Source organism: Amblyraja radiata, chromosome 32 (assembly GCF_010909765.2).
Source record: "Amblyraja radiata isolate CabotCenter1 chromosome 32, sAmbRad1.1.pri, whole genome shotgun sequence".
Classification (NCBI taxonomy): Eukaryota; Metazoa; Chordata; class Chondrichthyes; order Rajiformes; family Rajidae; genus Amblyraja; species Amblyraja radiata.
In genome coordinates, this window is record NC_045987.1 from 19,492,998 (window position 1) to 19,511,731 (window position 18,734).

Genomic DNA, 18,734 nt, shown 5'->3' on the forward strand with positions numbered 1-18,734 from the left:
GCCAAGCACTCTGGCTGTTGTTGTCCCCTTCAGCTCTCGTTTCTATCTACCGTCATTTCTCCTCACTTTTGGAATTATGAAGTATGCTAAATGTCTCTCACGCTTATCCCGATTTCCATAATTATTTACAGCGCAAAAAATGACAATTTCAGCGGGTTTTAACGGGCCCGCTACGCTGGAAACAATGGTAAGTGTACATCGCGTGTAATCCATTTGGAGTAGCGTAGCAGCAGTACGGGTCATGGGTCGTGACCCGACTGCCGTGAAACCTCCCTATACAGAGGTAAACGCCTATCACTTGTCGGGGAAGACACACTAAGTGCTGGAGTAACTCGGCGGGTCAGGCTGCATCTCTGGAGAACATGGATGGGTGTCATTTCGGGTTGGAACTTTGACACCCCTTCCAGCTTTCCCCTACTACAATCAGGATGGAGAAGGGCCCTGACTCGAAATCTCATCTATCCATGTCCTCCAGACGAGTTGCCTGACCCACTGAGTTATTCCACCACTTTGTGTCTACGCAAGATTCCAGCGTCCACAGTGAAAAGATTTTGTCTGCATTGCTATCCAATCAATTCAAATGACACCTTACATGAACACAATCAAGCCAAACACGTACAATAGGTAGAGCAAAGGGAACAGTCCCAGAATGCAGAATATAGCCTTTAGACGAGGTACAGAGTGGAAACAGGTCCACCAAGTCCGCGCCGACCAGTGATCACTGGACAATTTACACACTAACCTACTAATCTTTAAATCTTTGGAAAGTGGGAGGCACCTGGAGTAAAACCACATTGTCACAGTGAGAACGTTTAAACTCTGTACAAAACACTGTCAGGATCGAAATCAGCTCTGCCACTGTGCCGCCCGCCATTCTCATCTCATCCCATTCGCCCAGCTTTGTCGCACAACAGTTCTAGAGACAAACGTCCCATGTCTGCAATGAAGTAAGTTTGAGAATCTGGACTGTGCCCTAGCTTATGGAAGACTGTTCCGAAGTCTGATAACTGAGGGGAAGAAGCTGTTTAGAGATGCAGCGCGGAAGCAGGCCCTTCGGCCCACCGAGTCCACGCCGACCAGCGATCTTACACACTCCGAGATACAGCGCAAAGCTTTGTTTTGCGTGTTATCCAAACAGATCAGATGTACTCTAGAAAAATACAATCAAGTCAAACTCAGGTACTATAGATATAAAGCAAAGGGGGAGATACGGAGTGCAGAATATAGTTCTCATTATTGTAGCGCACCAGTTCCACAGACAAAGTCCAAAGTCTGCAATGGAGTAGAGATGGATTGGACTCTAGGTTATGGAAGGACCATTCAGATGCCATAAGATGTTCCTGAGTTTGGTGGTGTGCACTTTCAAATTTCTGCACCTTGTGCTGGACGGGAGCAGGGAGACGAAGGAAAACGCAAGGTGGGACAATTCTTTGATTGTGGTGGTATTTCCTAGGCAGCGTTAGTCAATGGTGGAAGTCTGGTGTGTGTGATGGGCTGGGCTACATCTACAACTCTCCACAACTTCGTGCAGTCTTGGGTAGAGCTGTTCCCAAGCCAAGCTGTGATGCAACTCGACAGTATGCTTTGTATGGTGCATCGGTTATGCGGAAATGCTGAGAGCAGATGTGGCAAAGGCTACAAAACCAAACATCCCAGTAGAGGACTCGCCTTCCAGAACAAGTTGTTGCTCTAGCCAAGCTGTTCCAGTTCACTTACAACCATCTAGCATCTGTCTGACAATGAAAAGTTAACTTCGGCTTGTACTCGTTAGAATTTAGAAGATTGAGGGGGGATCTTATAGAAACTTACAAAATTCTTAAGGGGTTGGACAGGCTAGATGCAGGAAGATTGTTCCCGATGTCGGGGAAGTCCAGAACAAGGGGTCACAGTTTAAGGATAAGGGGGAAATCTTTTAGGACCGAGATGAGAAAAACATTTTTCACACAGAGAGTGGTGAAACTCTGGAATTCTCTGCCACAGAAGGTAGTTGAGGCCAGTTCATTAGCTATATTTAAGAGGGAGTTAGATGTGGCCCTTGTGGCTAAAGGGATCAGGGGGCATGGAGAGAAGGCAGGTATGGGATACTGAGTTGGATGATCAGCCATGATCATATTAAATGGCGGTTGCAGGCTCGAAGGGCTGAATGGCCTACTCCTGCACCTAATTTCTATGTTTCTATGTTAACTATGTATGCCCTATTCACAAAAGACGGCATATCCAATTAGTCTATTCTCAATCATCAGCAGAGTGATGGAAAGTGTTGTCGGCAACATTATCAAGTGGCAATTACTCACCAACCTCCTGTTTAATTATGCCCAGTTTAGGTTTCGTCAGCTCCACTTGGCTCTAGACCTCGCTACGACGGTGGCCCAAACATGGAGCAAAGAACCTAATTGCAAAGGCGATATGTGAGGTGGAATGACATGGGATTGATGATAGATTACTAAAGAAATTGGAGGTTGATGGCCGGTATGGACTTGCTGATAGTTGTGGAGGTCAGGATTGACCCGTAGTTGTTGGAGTTGTGAGGCAGCAGCACTACCTGCTGCACACCTCTAGTTCTGTTATGGTACCTATCTTTGATGAGCCGCGTAAACAGAATATTCTTGAATAAAGTTATAACATGCAGCTTCTGTTAGGGAAAGAACATTTCCTAAAGACGGTCACAATTGTCACCTTAATATCTGAACAATACAGAATATGCTATCCCTTCTTATGGTTAGAGCTTTATACAAGGAGAGCTTGCTGTTTTAATTGTACTATTCAATATTCTTGCAGTGACATATGCGGGAAATATCATTTGTGGATTGTGGAATATTTGTTGGAAATATTATTTATAGGGATTGATATCTGGCAATGAAGGTCAACTGTAGAAACAAAGTGCACAGGAAAGGAAAAGCAGCGTTAAAACTGTACTTCAAGTTTACAGATTTCACATGGAACCAGTGCGCTTTTCAGAATTGTTTGCTTCAAATGTATCATTGACAGTTCTAGTTTAAAAAAAATACTTTATTTCAATTAGTTGTGGAATAATATAACATGTTCACGCTTCTGTAAACAATGGCTTCCTGAAGAACTTCCTGAGTATAATTATTTGGGAATGTCAAACTAAAGGTGGCCAAAGAATGGTTTCCGGAGGATATAGTTAGATGTCCGCTATTTAAACCATACTATATTTAAGATTCTTATCAGTAATATATTTTACAATTTTTTTATTAGATGTCAGTAGTTTTTTTAATTGATGAGTAGTTCATTTTAAATTCCCACGATGGTTACACATAAACAATGATGATATCCATAACTATTTGTCTAAACCTCTTTACTGTGAAGCCTTTGCATTTTATCTCCCTCAGGAGAGAGAAAAGGCACCTGATTGAGTGGTGACACCACGACAACAACCTCTCTCTCCGTGTCAACAAAACCAAGGAGCTAATTGTTGACCTCAGAAAGAGGAAGGCAGGAGACCATGTGCCAGTTTTCATTGGTGGGTCAGTCATGGAGATTCAAGTTCCTGGGCATTAACATCTCGGATGACCTGTCCTGGGTCCAACGCACAGATCGTTTCGCTGAACACCTACTCAGTCCGCCTTGGCCTACGTGATCAACCGGTTACCAAACATTTTAACTTCCCTTCTCATTCCCATAACTACCTTTCTGTCCTGGGCCTCCTCCACTCTCTGTCATGAAAATTGGAGGAATAGCACCTCATATTTCGCTTGGGCAGCTTAGAATCCAGAGGTATGAATATTGATTTCTCTAATTTTAAATAACCCCTGCATTCCCTCTCTCTCCTTCCCTCCCACACCCTAGTCACCCTGCCAGTTCCTCTGTTCGTATCCATTTATCCTTTCATTATCACATCTTCCTCAGCCAACAATTGCCAACCTTGGGCCAGGAAAGAGATTTGAAGATTGAAAAACTGGAACGGAAAATGAATGAAAATACTCAGGCACTCCAGCAATACAAGATTAAAAATATGGAAAACAGAAGCCATCGACTGAATTTGCGAATTGTTGGTCTGCCCAAAGGTCAAGAAGGGGATAATGTTATAAAATATGCCTCTAAAATGATAAAGGAGACTTTCAACATCGAGCACTATGAAAATCTTCCAATTTTGGCTAACGCACACAGGATCGGGAAGAAATCTGGTCTCCAGGATAAACCGAGTCATTTGATCGTTCGGTTTCTACTTCTTGCAGATGAAGGAGAATATCGTCCAAGCAGCAAAAAAGTTGGGCATGGTTGAATATGAAGGATGCAAGTTTCGGTTTGTTCCTGATTACAGCAGTGAGCTTTTGGAATTGTGAAAGTCTTTCCATAATGTAATGTCTGAGTTGTTTAAGAAACAGTTGCGCCCCGCCTTGCTTTATCCAGCTAGACTGCGTATACGACTCTTTAATGGTAACAATTGATTTTTTTAACAATCCTCAAGACGCTTTCAGCTTTCTGGAGGCTTATGGGGGTGAAGCCACGATGGGGAGCTACTGATAGTTGATTAAGTTACAATTGGAGATTTATTGTTCCTATTTTAACAATATATCATTTTGTAAATGATTAAGAATTGAATTGGATGAGTTGTTCTTTAATTACTTTTTAGAATTTCAGTATGATGGTATCAAACAACAACTTTTACCTTCTCTAAGATACTGGTAATTTAATGTAATGGTATTATATATTAATTTTTAAGATCTTCTTTGTTAGCTTTTCTATTTCTAAAATCGACGGAATTTTTTTCCCTGTCTTTAGACAAACAAAGTGAAGCAGTCCTTGTTTTTCATATTCATATTTTTGGACACATATGATTTCATTTATTTATAGATATTGTTTATGACACTTTATAAATATTTATGTTTTGTTTTTTGTATGCTGTTTCACATTTGCTTTTTATTCTTTTATTCTGTCCGAAAGAAATAACTAATAAATAAATAAATAAATAAATATTTTGGCCTTGGATAAATAATATGAAGTAGCTCTTGTCTACCACATATGCACTTCTTAACCATAACATTAATTTTGTTTTGGCTATTGAGTGGTAAATATGCCTTCTTTTTACGTTGGGTGCTGTCATTAGGAGAGATGGAAGTAGGGAAGGGATTAGGTAGCGTACTGACTGTCTACTGGTCAGTTTCGGGCTTTGCATGGGTGGGGTGGGTAAGCTTCAAGCTTAGTTTTTTATATCTGGGCAGAATTTGAACTATAAAAATGTCTGAAATGTCGTCACTTCTTGCTCCGCCTTAGATTCTTCTCCTTCCAGTATCATGAACTGTTATGCTTTAAGAAATTAACCCTTTACATTCCACATGATTTTTACAAACAATATGGATAAAGTTATTAACTTCCTTTCATGGAATGTGAATGGTTTGAACCATCCATTAAGAGGAATTTAAAAAAAAAGTTCTTCATAGACTAAATGCTCAGATTATCTTTGTTCAGGAAACTCATGTAAGGAAAGACGACAATCAACGATTTTTTAAGTTTTGGAGAGGACAGCAGTTTCATTCAAATTCACAGGCTAAGGTGAAAGGAGTCACTATTTTTATTGACTCCTCCAATTTTGTTTGTTCATTATGAAACAATTTCTGATCCATATGGTAGATTTTTGATGGCTACTGGTGTTCTTCATAACCAAAAAGTTGTTACGGTGAATGTTTATGCACCTAATATTGATCACCCTGAGTTTTTTAAACAGTTAATCGCATCCTTTCCTAATTTAAATGAACATCTTTTAATAATGGGTGGAGATTTTAATTGCTGTTTGAACCCCTCGATGGACAGATCTGCATCTGATCGGGTGCTTCCAAATAAGTCAGCTAGTTTTATCAATTCTTTTCTACTTGGCTCTGGAATGTTAGAAGTCTGGAGATTCCTACACCCAAATGACAAAGAATTTTCTTTTTTCTCTCATGTATATCATAGTTACTCTAGGATTGACTACTTTATAATAGATTCTCGGCTAGTTTCATCGGTCACTGCATGTGAGTACGATGCAATTGCTATTTCTGATCATGCACCATTGAAACTATCAATTAAACTACCTGATTCCAAGTTTAGTGCTAAACAATGGCGATTTAATACTACTTTGCTTCAAGATCTAAATTTAGTTAATTTTATTAAAGATCAGATTGCTTTTTTCTTCTTAACAAATTCTACTGAAGAAATATCCAATGGTGTAGCCTGGGATGCTTTTAAGGCATATATTTGTGGACAAATTATTTCATACTCCGCGGGATTAAAAAAACAAACTCAAAATGAAATACGTATATTGGCTGATGAGATTAAAGAAATTGATAAAAAAATATTCAAAAGCTCCTGGTCTAGAGCTCTATAAGATAGAGTTGAACTTCAATTGAGACATGATTTGTTATTGGTATCACCGATTGAGAATCAGTTACTTAAAACCAAAAGTCAATTTTATATAGATGGTGATAAATCTGGTAAATTACTCGCCAATCAGTTGAAAGCTGTGTCAGCTAAACGTCAGATTACTAGAGTGAGTAAACGGGATGGTACATTGACTGTAGACCATGATGAAATTAATAAATCCTTTCAGGAATTTTATACCTCCCTATACCAATCAGAATTTCCTACTGATTCCAATATAATGCATGAGTTTTTAAAGGAAACAGAACTTGCCAAATTTACCACATAATGAGTCTCTGTTGTTAGATGAACCCATCACGGAGGACGAAATACAGAAAGCAATCCTTTCGATGAATTCTGGTAAAGCTCCTGGTTTAGATGGGTTTACAGTGGAATTTTTAAAGTATTTCTCAAGTTTACTGTCTCCCTGGCTCTGCGAGGTTTTTAAGGAAGCCTTTTTAATGAATAGATTGCCACAATCCTTTTATGAAGCATCTATTTCTATAATTCTTAAAAAAGATAAAGATCCTACTGAAGTGACATCATATAGACCTATATCACTGTTAAATGTAGATTCCATAATTCTTTCCAAAATATTAGCTTGGAAAATATTTTACCACAAATTATTTCTGAAGATCAGACAGGTTTCATTAAAAATCGTTATTCATACTTTAACATTAGGAGATTAATGAATATTGTATATACAGCGTCAAATAAAACTTGATGCTGAGAAGGCGTTTGATAGAGTAGTATGGGAATACTTATTCAAAAAACTTGGAAAATTTAAGATTGGTCCAAAATGTATTTCTTGGATCAAGCTGATATATCATATACCTCAGGCTTCTGTACTTACCAATAATCAGAGATCCCCTTTTTTCAGGCTCTTTCGAGGTACTAGACAGGGCTGTCCTTTAAGTCCTTTACTGTTTGATATCGCTTTGGAACCTTTGGCCACCGCTATTAGGGAATCCCCTAATATATTTGGTATTGTCCGTGGGAATAAGACACATAAGATATCTCTTTATGCAGATGATCTGTTATTATTCATCTCAAACCCTGAGAAATCTATTCCGGCAATAGTAGCTATACTTAATCAATTTAGTAGTTTTTCTGGTTATAAACTAAATCTTAGTAAGAGTGAGCTTTTTCCATTAAACAATCTAGTTTCGAATTATGGACAGTTTCCATTTAGATTGACTACCGAATGTTTTACTTATTTAGGCATTAAGATTACCAAGAAACACAAGGATTTATTTAAGCCAATTTTATGCCTCTAATTGACCTTATCAAACAACAGTTCACTAAATGGTCACCAATGTCCTTATCTTTAATAGGCCAAATCAATGCTATTAAAATGTTTATCTTACCTACATTTTTGTATTTATTTCAGACGATACCAATTTTAATTGCTAAATCTTTCTTTGATATTATTGACTCCAAAATTTCTTCATATATATGGCAGAATAAAAATTCCAGACTAAGTAAAATATACTTACAGAAATTAAAAAAAGACGGTGGTTTGGCACTGCCGAACCTTAGATTCTACCATTGGGCAGTTAATGCTCGCTATCTAATGTTTTGGACAAAAGATTTAGAAGATACCCAATGCCTGTGATGGATAAATCTTGAACGTGATTCTATGCAACGGCTATCATTGGTTTCTATTCTAGGGGCCTTGTTACCTTTTACAATTACGAGATTGAATAAATATACGACTAATCCAATAATAAGACATACACTCCGAATATGGTTTCAATTTCGTACGTTTTTTGGATTGAATGATTTTATCTTATCGAGTCCTATCATATCTAATTTTTTTTCTTCCAACCTTCTAGTACTGATCAAGCCTTTCTGTTATGGAAGAGGAAGGGATTAGTAGCTTTTCGTGATTTGTTTTTGGATGGTTGTTTTATGTCTTTTGAACAACAATAAATATAATCTACCTCTCACATTTCTTTAGATATTTACAAATTAGACATTTTTTGAGGGATACTCTACCCTTTTATCCATTACCACATCAAACTGAAATCGGGAAAAATTGTTTACATTTGAACCCTTATCAGAAGGGTTTAATAACGACTATTTATGTTGATTTTGAAATTTAAAAAAGATACATTTGATAAAATTAAGAATGACTGGGAAAGAGAACTTCAAATTTCTTTATCTATAGAGAAATGGAAGAGGATTCTTCAATTAGTTAATACTTCCTCAATGTGTGCAAGACATGCTTTGATACAATTCAAGGTGGTTCACAGAGCTCATATGTCAAAAGACATGTTAGGTCGTTTTTATGGTCATATAAATCCTACCTGTGACAGATGTAATTCTGAAGTGGCCTCATTGACTCATATGTTTTGATCCTGTCCACTTTTGGAAAAATATTGGAAATACATTTTTGATACTATTTCTGTAGTTTTAGGTATTGATTTGCAACCTCATCCTATTACTGCAATTTTTGGGCTACCAATGTTAGATTCTATTCATCTGTCCCATTCTGCCCATTGGCTGATTGCTTTTACGACAATAATTGCCAGAAGATCTATTTTATTTAAATGGAAAGAGTCTAATCCTCCGACCACACTCCATTGGTACTCCGAAATGATATCATGTTTAAATTTAGAAAAAATTAGGAGTGACATTGTTGAACCCTTGGTTAAATTGGATAGGATTTGGGGAAGATTTATTCAACATTTTCATACAACATCAATTGTCCCCTCTCCAACTGTTATAATAATATTTTACCATTATAGGGTGGAACGGACCTGATGACAACAGGGACTTAAATAGTTGAAATTCTTGGCAGCCCAGATTCTGTTTAGCTTTTTTTTTTAAGTTTAGGGGTTTTTTGTTTTCTCTCTTTTTTTTCTCTCTTTCATTTTATCTTTTTGTTTTTATACATATGTTCCCTTTCAAACACTTAACTATATTTACATAGAGACCGGGAGGTCTATATTCAATGTGTATTTTGACACTGGACTCATATTTAGGTTATACCTGTTATTAATGTAACCCTGATCACTATGTATGAATATCATTGTTATGTTTCTCATTATTTTTTTGTTGTCTTGTTTTTGCTTTTGAAAAAAAAGAATAAAAAGATTTAAAAAGAAAGAAAACCCCCCAATATGCTTTAATTATTTTTAAACTGCCATTTGTTTGATACATACACATGGCATGTGTGTGCTATCAAGCAATCCACCATTGAACATTAAGATGATGGAGAAATGAAACAGAACTAATTTACAAAAATGTGCTGTAGGCATTGTAGACTCAGGAAGTTGTTTATATATTTCCCTGATGGCCAGGGTAACTCTTTGTAAATGTGGCCTAATGGTGATGCAACAGAATTCGAATGCAGCTGCCTTCCTGTCAAACAGGAGCTTTAATTCTCCGCCAAGAATCCCACTTCCTTCTCTCCCCCACTCATCTCCTAGAACGCCCTTTCAAAACTGATTATGAACAATTTTCTGCCAATTCGGTGGTTATATTTTTTAATCTCAACTCAGCACCATAAATCTGAAGGAAAAAAATCAGCAATTTATAGCTTCTTAAAAAAAACATAGGACATGGGTTCAGAAAGAAGCCATTTAGCTCCATGAACTTGTCCACCATTCAATGAGATTATGAATGACATAGAATCCAACTATGATTTTTAGCCTTTGTCCAATTTCCCTTAATAAATTGGTTAATAAAATCTATCAATTTTAGACGTAAAATTAATGTGACCTATCATCAATTGCCATTTGCAAAAGTGAGTTCTAATCTCCATCACTCTACAGGTATGTTTTCTAATTTCATTGCTGAAAGACTGGCTCTCATTTTCAGACTGTGCCATGTATGGAATTATTTTCTCACTGCATTCTCTTTCATTTTGTTTTAAGGTATTAAACACCTTAGCAGAAGGTTCAAAAACCACAGGGAATAGATTCAATGTAATTGTTTGGAAGATTGCAGGGGAGATTTTTTTTTTAGCCTAATGGTTGCTAGGTGCCTAGAACTCGCTGCCTGAGAAGATGGTAGAGACAAAAAAAAACCTTTGCACATTTAGAAAAATACTCTTTAGGCGTGTATTTGAAGAGGTTAGATGTGAACCACTGTACTATAGATCTCATGCAGGAAGGTGGGATGAGGCTGGTTCATCAAGTCATAGAAATTAAGGCGCAGAAGCTACATAGAAAATAGGTGCAGGAGTAGGCCATTCGGCCCTTCGACTGGGCACATTTTCTTGAATCCCTCTGTCTTTAATTTTCCTGATCAATCTTTTGAATTCGACATTTCCAAAATGTATGCAGGCTATATCAAAGGTTTTATACCATTATACTAATGCCAAGGCTTGGAAGTGAAATAATTGGAGACTGTAATAGTAATTTCACATATATTCATGAAGAGACCTCTGAGCAGAGGAGGAACAAAAGGGCTATAAAAAGTTTTGTACAGACAGACATATTAAACATTGCAGAGAAGTACTATTATTGGTTTAGAATGACATAAACAATCTCAAAAGGATTTTACTAACAATGGAATGAGAGATGACAGCAGCAATTTGTGTCAAAATTAATAGCAAGGAGAAGTAAGTAATAATGGGTAACTGGCAGCTGAAGACCAACAAACACATAATGAGTTATTTAAGCAAGCGAGAGAGCTGCAGGGAGTTGTAATCTAATCATAGGGGATTTCAAAAGCTCTGGAGTTAATTCTGACAGATCCAAGACAACTGAGAGACAGAGTGAAAAACAGAGGCAACTATATCTAGGTAATAGCACAGCATGTGAAGCAGGCTAATAGGACTCATGTGATGCTAGGTTAATTCGGGAATTATGTAATCTGGAAAAAGTGAACTCTTGGCTTTGGGACCGCATTGCACAAATAGATTTTCAACGTTGTCAGGGCAGAAACCAAACTTGGAGATATAAAAGGATATAAAAATTATAATAAAAATAGCAATATCAAAACAATGTTATCTAGAGTCAAAAATCTAGAGTTTTTTGCTATGGCCTGTTGGGGAGATGGCGCCCGCATAGCGGACAAAAACAGACTGGACAAGCTAATCAGGAAGGCCGGCTCAGTGGTCGGGGCTGAGCAACGAACGGTCCAGCAGGTGGCAGAGGCCAGAACTCTGAACAAACTGGGTTCAATAATGACCAACCCCACTCACCCACTCCATGCCCTGAAGGTGATCAAGAGCAGCATCTTCAGTCAGAGGCTGATTGCACCAATGTGCAAAACTGAGAGACATAGGAAGTCCTGTTTACCAGCTGCTATAAGGTTATATAATGCGCATAAATAACTGCACTTTTTTTTAATTAATTGTATTTTAACTTGTATTTTAGCTTGTATTTTAACTTGTTAAGTATGGAAGCCATTTGAGGAAATGTGTGGTGTTATGTCTGTCTTGAAGCTGTCGTGGCACTGTAATTTCCTGTAAAGGATTATTAAAGGTATAATCAATCAATCAATCAATCAATCAAATCATATGATCTGCATACTGCATCCAGTTCCAAAGAATTGTCTTCTATCAGTGTATTTGTTTTGAGGCCAGAGGTTGTGTACGGTGCTCTATAACTACAACTCTGTTCCCACCGCCCTACCAAACAAGTTAAACACTACACTTGAATCAATCTTATGTTGGTATGTATCGTATGTTAGGATGTCCCATAGTACCCTTTAGCCAATGAGGTACCTTTAATGCATATTTACCATTGTAAAGTCGGTTGCTTGACTCAATTTGTTTGTAGCTCCAACAAACAACATGGTAATAATGAGCAGGTTTTCTTATTGAAAGTGAATAGTCAAGGTAAGCATTTTGTCCCTTGACTACCTTGTTCTTACACAAGGTAGTGCCTTAGTACTTCTACTCATCTCATTCTCCCATAATAGTTTACTTTTATTTTACATTAGATCTCACAATGTACTTTGTGCTGTTTTATAATATTTTGCAATAAAGGCATACTGTGTTGATTTATTATTTTAACTCGTGAAATCATTTTGAAGATGGTTTTGAAGACTGTAGAATTGCTGTCACACAGATATCGGCCTACAGTCTCTCATTACAGAGTTGCATTTTGAACCGTCCATGGAGGTATTGTGGAAACCTAATTATTTCTTTCCAGAGCAGCTGGAAAAATCAGAGGACCACCCTTCCTTGGCACTGGCGTGGCATGTAAGCATGTTCCCCTGTTTTCCTCCAATTGTGATCACATCAAGTCTATAGAATCTTTTTTGGAAGTTTCAAAATGTGTGAAAGGGATGCAAGACTCACACTTTAAAAAACAAAACAGAATCACACCATTAAAATTGCTGTAGTCCTCAATGTCTTTATCCAAGATGTGTCGAAGCGCGATGTTCTTTGTGTGATGGTCCCAGAAGAGGATCTGCTATCATCCACTACAATCATCGCACTCTTTTAAATCTCCATTCTCTTTGCAAGTGCCTGTCATACTTGTTAATGACTTGAATGTACTCGTGTGTGGCATGATTTGACTGGAGAGCATGCAAAGCTTTCACTGTAGCTTGGTACATATGACAATAATAGAGGAAAAGAAAAGAGGAAAATGAATTTATTATCCAAAATATTATTTCAATGTTACTTTAAGCCTTTTATGTTATCACAGATAGGAATATAATAAAATCTGGCAATCCTGGAATTATCCGCTAATTACTTTATAAAACATACAAATAAGCTGAGACTCCGTACAGAAGTAGCTCTTATGTGAAAATCAGCCACATGGTAATTTTTCCATTCAAGGCAAATACGGCCAATACCAGTATTAAAAAAATGTCAGTCAGAAAATGCCAGGCTCATGAGTTTAACTAGGATTATGAGCATGTCAGTGGAAGGCAACGGCAGTATTTGGCTCTGAGGTGAAGGAGTATCCTTTGACTAAAGAGTATTTTTTTTTGGACTACTGAGTGGACATTTCAACTAATGTGCTGCATATTTCAGTGAATTTTCCTATACACAATCGGAGGCATTTGTTAACAAGAAAATAACAGAAAGTTCTTCAACTACCGTAATCACTTTGGAGTGCCATTGCCGAGATACAAAAATGGCAAACCACAAAATATAAATCACATTTAAATCATACACAGAAAACTAAATTAACTCCAAGAGAAATAAAATCAAGAGAGAAAGCCAGGCACAAAATCATTTTTGAAAAACACATCAAGATTAATCTTCATCTAAGAGGTAAGTGAATACACAATTACTAAACTGATCCCTCAAAGCCAGAAACACTATTCAACTGGAATTATATATTATGCATTTAAATACTAACACTGGAATGTACTAACCCCAAATTTTAGTTTAAAGAAAAAATCATTCATTGTTTTGGGATGCAGGTGTTGTTGATATGGGCAACATTTACTACCCATCTTTAATTGCCCCAGAGGTGATGAATCTCTTTCTTGAACTGCCATTTGCATTCTAGTGAATGTGGCCCATGTGTGAATGTGGCTCAGTCTGGTATCGATCCGAAATGTCGCCTATCCTTGTTCTCATGAGATGCTGCTTGACCCCCTGAGCTACTATAGTACTCTCCACCTTGTTTTGTAAACCAGCATCTGCAGTTCCTTGTTTTTTTGCAACTGACCCATATTACTTTTGGGTAGAGAATTCCTGTATTTACATCTTTCTTTCTTCCTTTTAAAATCTTTTTTTTTCTTTTTTCAAAAACAAAAAAACACAAAAAAAAAATAATGATAAACATAAAAGTGATATTGATACATAGGGATCAGGATTACATTAATAACAAATATAACCTAAGTATGAGTCCAGTGTCAAAATATGCATTGGGTATAGACTTCCCGGTCTCTATGTAAATATAGTTAAGTGTTTAAAAGAGAACTTGTATATATAAAAACAAAAAGATAAAAGGGAAAAAAAAAGAGAAAAAAGAGAAAAACAAAACCCCCTAAACTAAAAAAAAAGCAAAACAAATTCTGGGCTACAAAGAATTTCAACAATTTAAGTCCCTGTTTGTCGTCAAGTCCGTTCCACCGTATAAAGGTAAAATAATTATTATAACAGTTGGAGAGGGGACAATTTATGTCGTATGAAAATGTTGAATAAATCTTCCCCAAGTCCTATCAAATTTAACCAAGGGTTCAACAATGTCACTCCTAATTTTTTCTAAATTTAAACATGATATCGTTTCAGAGTACCAATGAAATGTGGTAGGAGGATTAGAGCCTTTCATTTTAATAAAATAGGTCTTCTGGCAATTAATGTAGTAAAAGCAATCAGCCGATGGGACAGATAAGTAGAATCTAACTTTGCTAGCCCAAAAACTGCAGTAATAGGATGAGGTTGTAAATCAATACCTTAAACTACAGAAATAGTGTCAAAATTGGAAGAAAAAATTAGATATGATAGATGTAAATACAGGAGAATTCCTGTATTTACATCTATTGAAGATGAATAAATGAAAATATGTGGGGTATTATAAGCAAGCAGTGCAAGTTTACATTGTTACATTGGCTTCACCATAAAATCTTCAAACAGCGCACTAGTGGATCTGTGTGGTAGCTATAACAATTTCCAGGTTTAGACATTTAATCACATATGCAGTTGTTATAGACTGCTGTCCAATTTACTCTGCTATAGTCTTGCGATGACTAATGCAGCAAAATTCAGGATATTACAGAATCTTAGTGTGGGTTCCAGAGAAATTAATGTCTTAATAAATTGGTTCAATTTTTTGAAAATATTTATTATATTCTCGAATGTGCTTGGATTTTCAGAATGCTTTTTACAAGATATTGTGAAATACATGAAGGAACGGTGAGAAGCTTACTCTGTTATCACTGGAGGTGGCATGCTCTCCAAGGCAGAGCACAGAGTCCCTGACAAAGTCCTCCACTTTTTCATCAAAGGTCGTGAGACCATGGCAGGATTACATATTGACTTTTTGAAGGTCTTATTGTTGGGCCCTTCTTGTCCCCCTCTTTGTGCTTGTTAAGAGAGCTACGAGAAGACCTTGGTATAAGGGCAGCTGCTTCTGGTGCTACCTGTACCATCAGTGCTTACTGCTCTTCATTTGTGCATCATATGTCGAACCCGTTTGCAAGAACCAAGGAACTGCAGATGCTTGTGTACACTAAAACAACACAAATTGCTGGACTAACTCAGATTATTAACAGTTGAGGTCCAGCACTAATCGCAGGGGCACTCTGCTGATTACAGCTTTCCAACTTGAAAATGACACACTTATCCAAATGTTAGCCAATACTCTCAATACCACTGCATTACCCCCAATTCTATAAGGTCTTATGTATGCTGTAGTCTTTTAAGTGACACTTTCTTAAATAGGTTTTAGAAATCCAAATACATGACATTACTGGTTCACCTTTATTCATCCTGCTAATCCTTGAAGAAATTAATGAATAATCAAATATGATTCCCATATTATTTTATTTTAATATCCTGCTACGACTTCCCAAATAAAGACAGATGTCAGACAAATTTGATGATAGCTTCTTGCTTCTTTCCTACATTGAGATATTACATTTGCAGTTTTCCATTGAGATTTTACCAGAATATATAGTTTGTAGCATGATGTTTAATGGTGTACATCTCCTTTTGGTTAACTTTGTATAATTATATCATGAGAGACCAGTGCAACAGCTGAACTTGAATGTTCTTCACTATTTTTGAACTCCACACGACTGCTGTTGCGAAACCTTTCCTTGTGGGTATATGCTCTTTGAATATTATCCGTGTTGTATTTTGCTTTCATATCGGCACCAGGTGCTAGTGTAGACCAACAAAGCTGTGCACGCAATGTCTTATCGTAGATTAACAATATGCAGGTTTATTTAGTGATGTAATTATTATTCAGAAAATAAACTGCTATAAAAAATTGCAAACTTCTGAGTATATAATAAAGTTTTACTGATTTTTCAAACATTTCCCTTCTCTGCAAATTGGCTGCTGAAATATGGGCGGTCAATAATCCCAACAATGCTGCAATATTTAAAAAGGACTGTTTGTAATTTAATAACAATAATCACCATAAATTAACATGCAAAAGTAGACCATAAATTAGTTTATTGTCATATATTCCAGGGTCCACATAAAAAAGAGAGTAAACAGTATACAGAAGGTAATGATAAATACAACAATAAATATCAAACAGCAAGATTGTAATGCTAAAGAATGTTACATAGATAATAGGTGCAGGAGTAGGCCATTTGGCCAGCATCGCCATTCAATGTGATCATGGCTGATCATCCACAATCAGTACCCCGTTCCTGCCTTCTCCCCATATCCCTTGATTCCACTAGCCCTAACTCTCTTTTGAATGCATTCAGTGAATCGGCCTCCACTGCCTTCTGAGGCAGAGAATTCCACAAATCCACAACTCTCTGGGTGAAATAATTTTTCCTCATCTCAGTTCTAAATGGCCTACCCCCTATTCTTAAACTGTGGCCTCTGGTTCTGGACTCCCCCGACATCGGGAACATGTTTCCTGCATCCAGCGTGTCCAATCCTTTATAATTTTATATGTTTCTATAAGATCCCCTCTCATCTTAAATTCCAGTGAATACAAGCCCAGTCGCTCCATTCTTTCATCATATGACAGTCCCGCCATCCCAGGAATTAACCTCGTGAACCTACGCTGTACTCCCTCAATAGCAAGAATGTCCTTCCTCAAATTAGAATGTTAAAGTACATTAATGGAATAACCAGAGGTAGAGTTCAAAGTAAGATGTAGAACGTTGGAATTCATTATTACTCTGCAACTTCTGTGCATATTGTTTTGATGATTATGCTTCCTTGGTAGAATACAAGAAATAGAAACTGAAATGGGTCATTCAGCCATTCCAACCTCCTGCATCATTCAACTAGATTATGAATGGTCTCCTAATTTACATTGACTTTCCTGCCTGATCCCCATATTCCATTGTTCCCTTTGTTCAAAAGCTAATTAATATAATCTTTGCAAATTACATTGACTGCATCGATTCAAACATAATAAAGGATCTTGAAATTATTATTAGCAAGCCATTTCTCAGGAGATAGTCATCAGATCAAACACACCACAGAAAGGTTGTGTTTAATTAGAGCTTTCGGTAGGACAATGAATGCTAGAGTACTGGAAAAGTATAAATACAAGGAACCACAGATGCTGGTTTACAAACATGGATAGGTGATAATTTGATAATTTGGGTTGGATCCGAAAGGACATCTATCCATGTTCCTCAGTGACACTATCTGACCTGCCATCCTCTCTGGTACAGACCTCAAATGAAATGGCTCATCTTGGCACTAAATGGCTTGACTCCTTTCCCCAAGACTATGTCCAGTGGATTTACATTCTCCAGCTAAAAGAAATGATCTTTCAGTATACCTTTATCAAAGCTTCTCAGATTATCACCTCTTCTTTTTGCGTATGGCGTGCACAGCCTAAAGTTGTAGGATAACTTGTTCTATTTGATCTTATTTGAGTTGATTGCATTCGTCGAAACAGGGCGGACCACGTGGAGGTTGCAATCTCCCACCTATCACCTCTCATTATTCTAAACTCTAGAGGTTCATAAATGTTTCTTTCAGATTTACCAATACCAGCCACAAGTCCGCATTAACATTTATTTCATGGCATATTTTCTAGTCAGGAAGCCAGACAGGACATTTGGTCTATGCTAACTCTCAAGAGCATTCTCACAAGTCCCACTTCCCCACCTGTTACCCTGCAACCTATTATCTCTCAAATGCCCAATTCCACCCTGAATCACCTACAACCCACCTACACGTAGTTATTCACAAGCAATTAGCTACTAACCCATAAATCCTTGAGATTTGTAACACTTGGAGAAAATACATGCAGTCAGAGAGAGAATATGTAAACTCACAGACAGCACTGGAGAACAGGAATGAACCCAGGTTGCTGGAGGCAGCAGCTCTACCTGTTGCATCTCTGTGCTTATGGCAATTTGTCTGTTCAACCCTCCACTGATCATCTGCCCAAGCCACATGTCACAAGCCGAAAATCAACTATCTGAACGTCGCCTGTGATCTAGTATCCAACAATTCCTCCCTTACCAGCAGAAACATTTGACTGCGAACCATCAATAGCAAAATTGCTCTTACATATCTCCCCCTCCCCACTATGTGTGCAACATGTCCTCCATCCCTTCTGTTTCCTATAGCACATATACCAACCTGCATCTCTAGCATGCTTGCACCAGATTTCTTCCAAACATGCATCCACCAACCCATTGTTCTAGGGTATATGTTCAACACTTACCTGGGTTAATTTACACCATGCACACCAGGGATAATGTAAAACCCCAGCTGCATGAGTGTATTCCCCTCTCTCCCAGTTCAGGTACAGCACCTTGATCTCAGAGTTCAATGTAACCTACCCAAGATCATG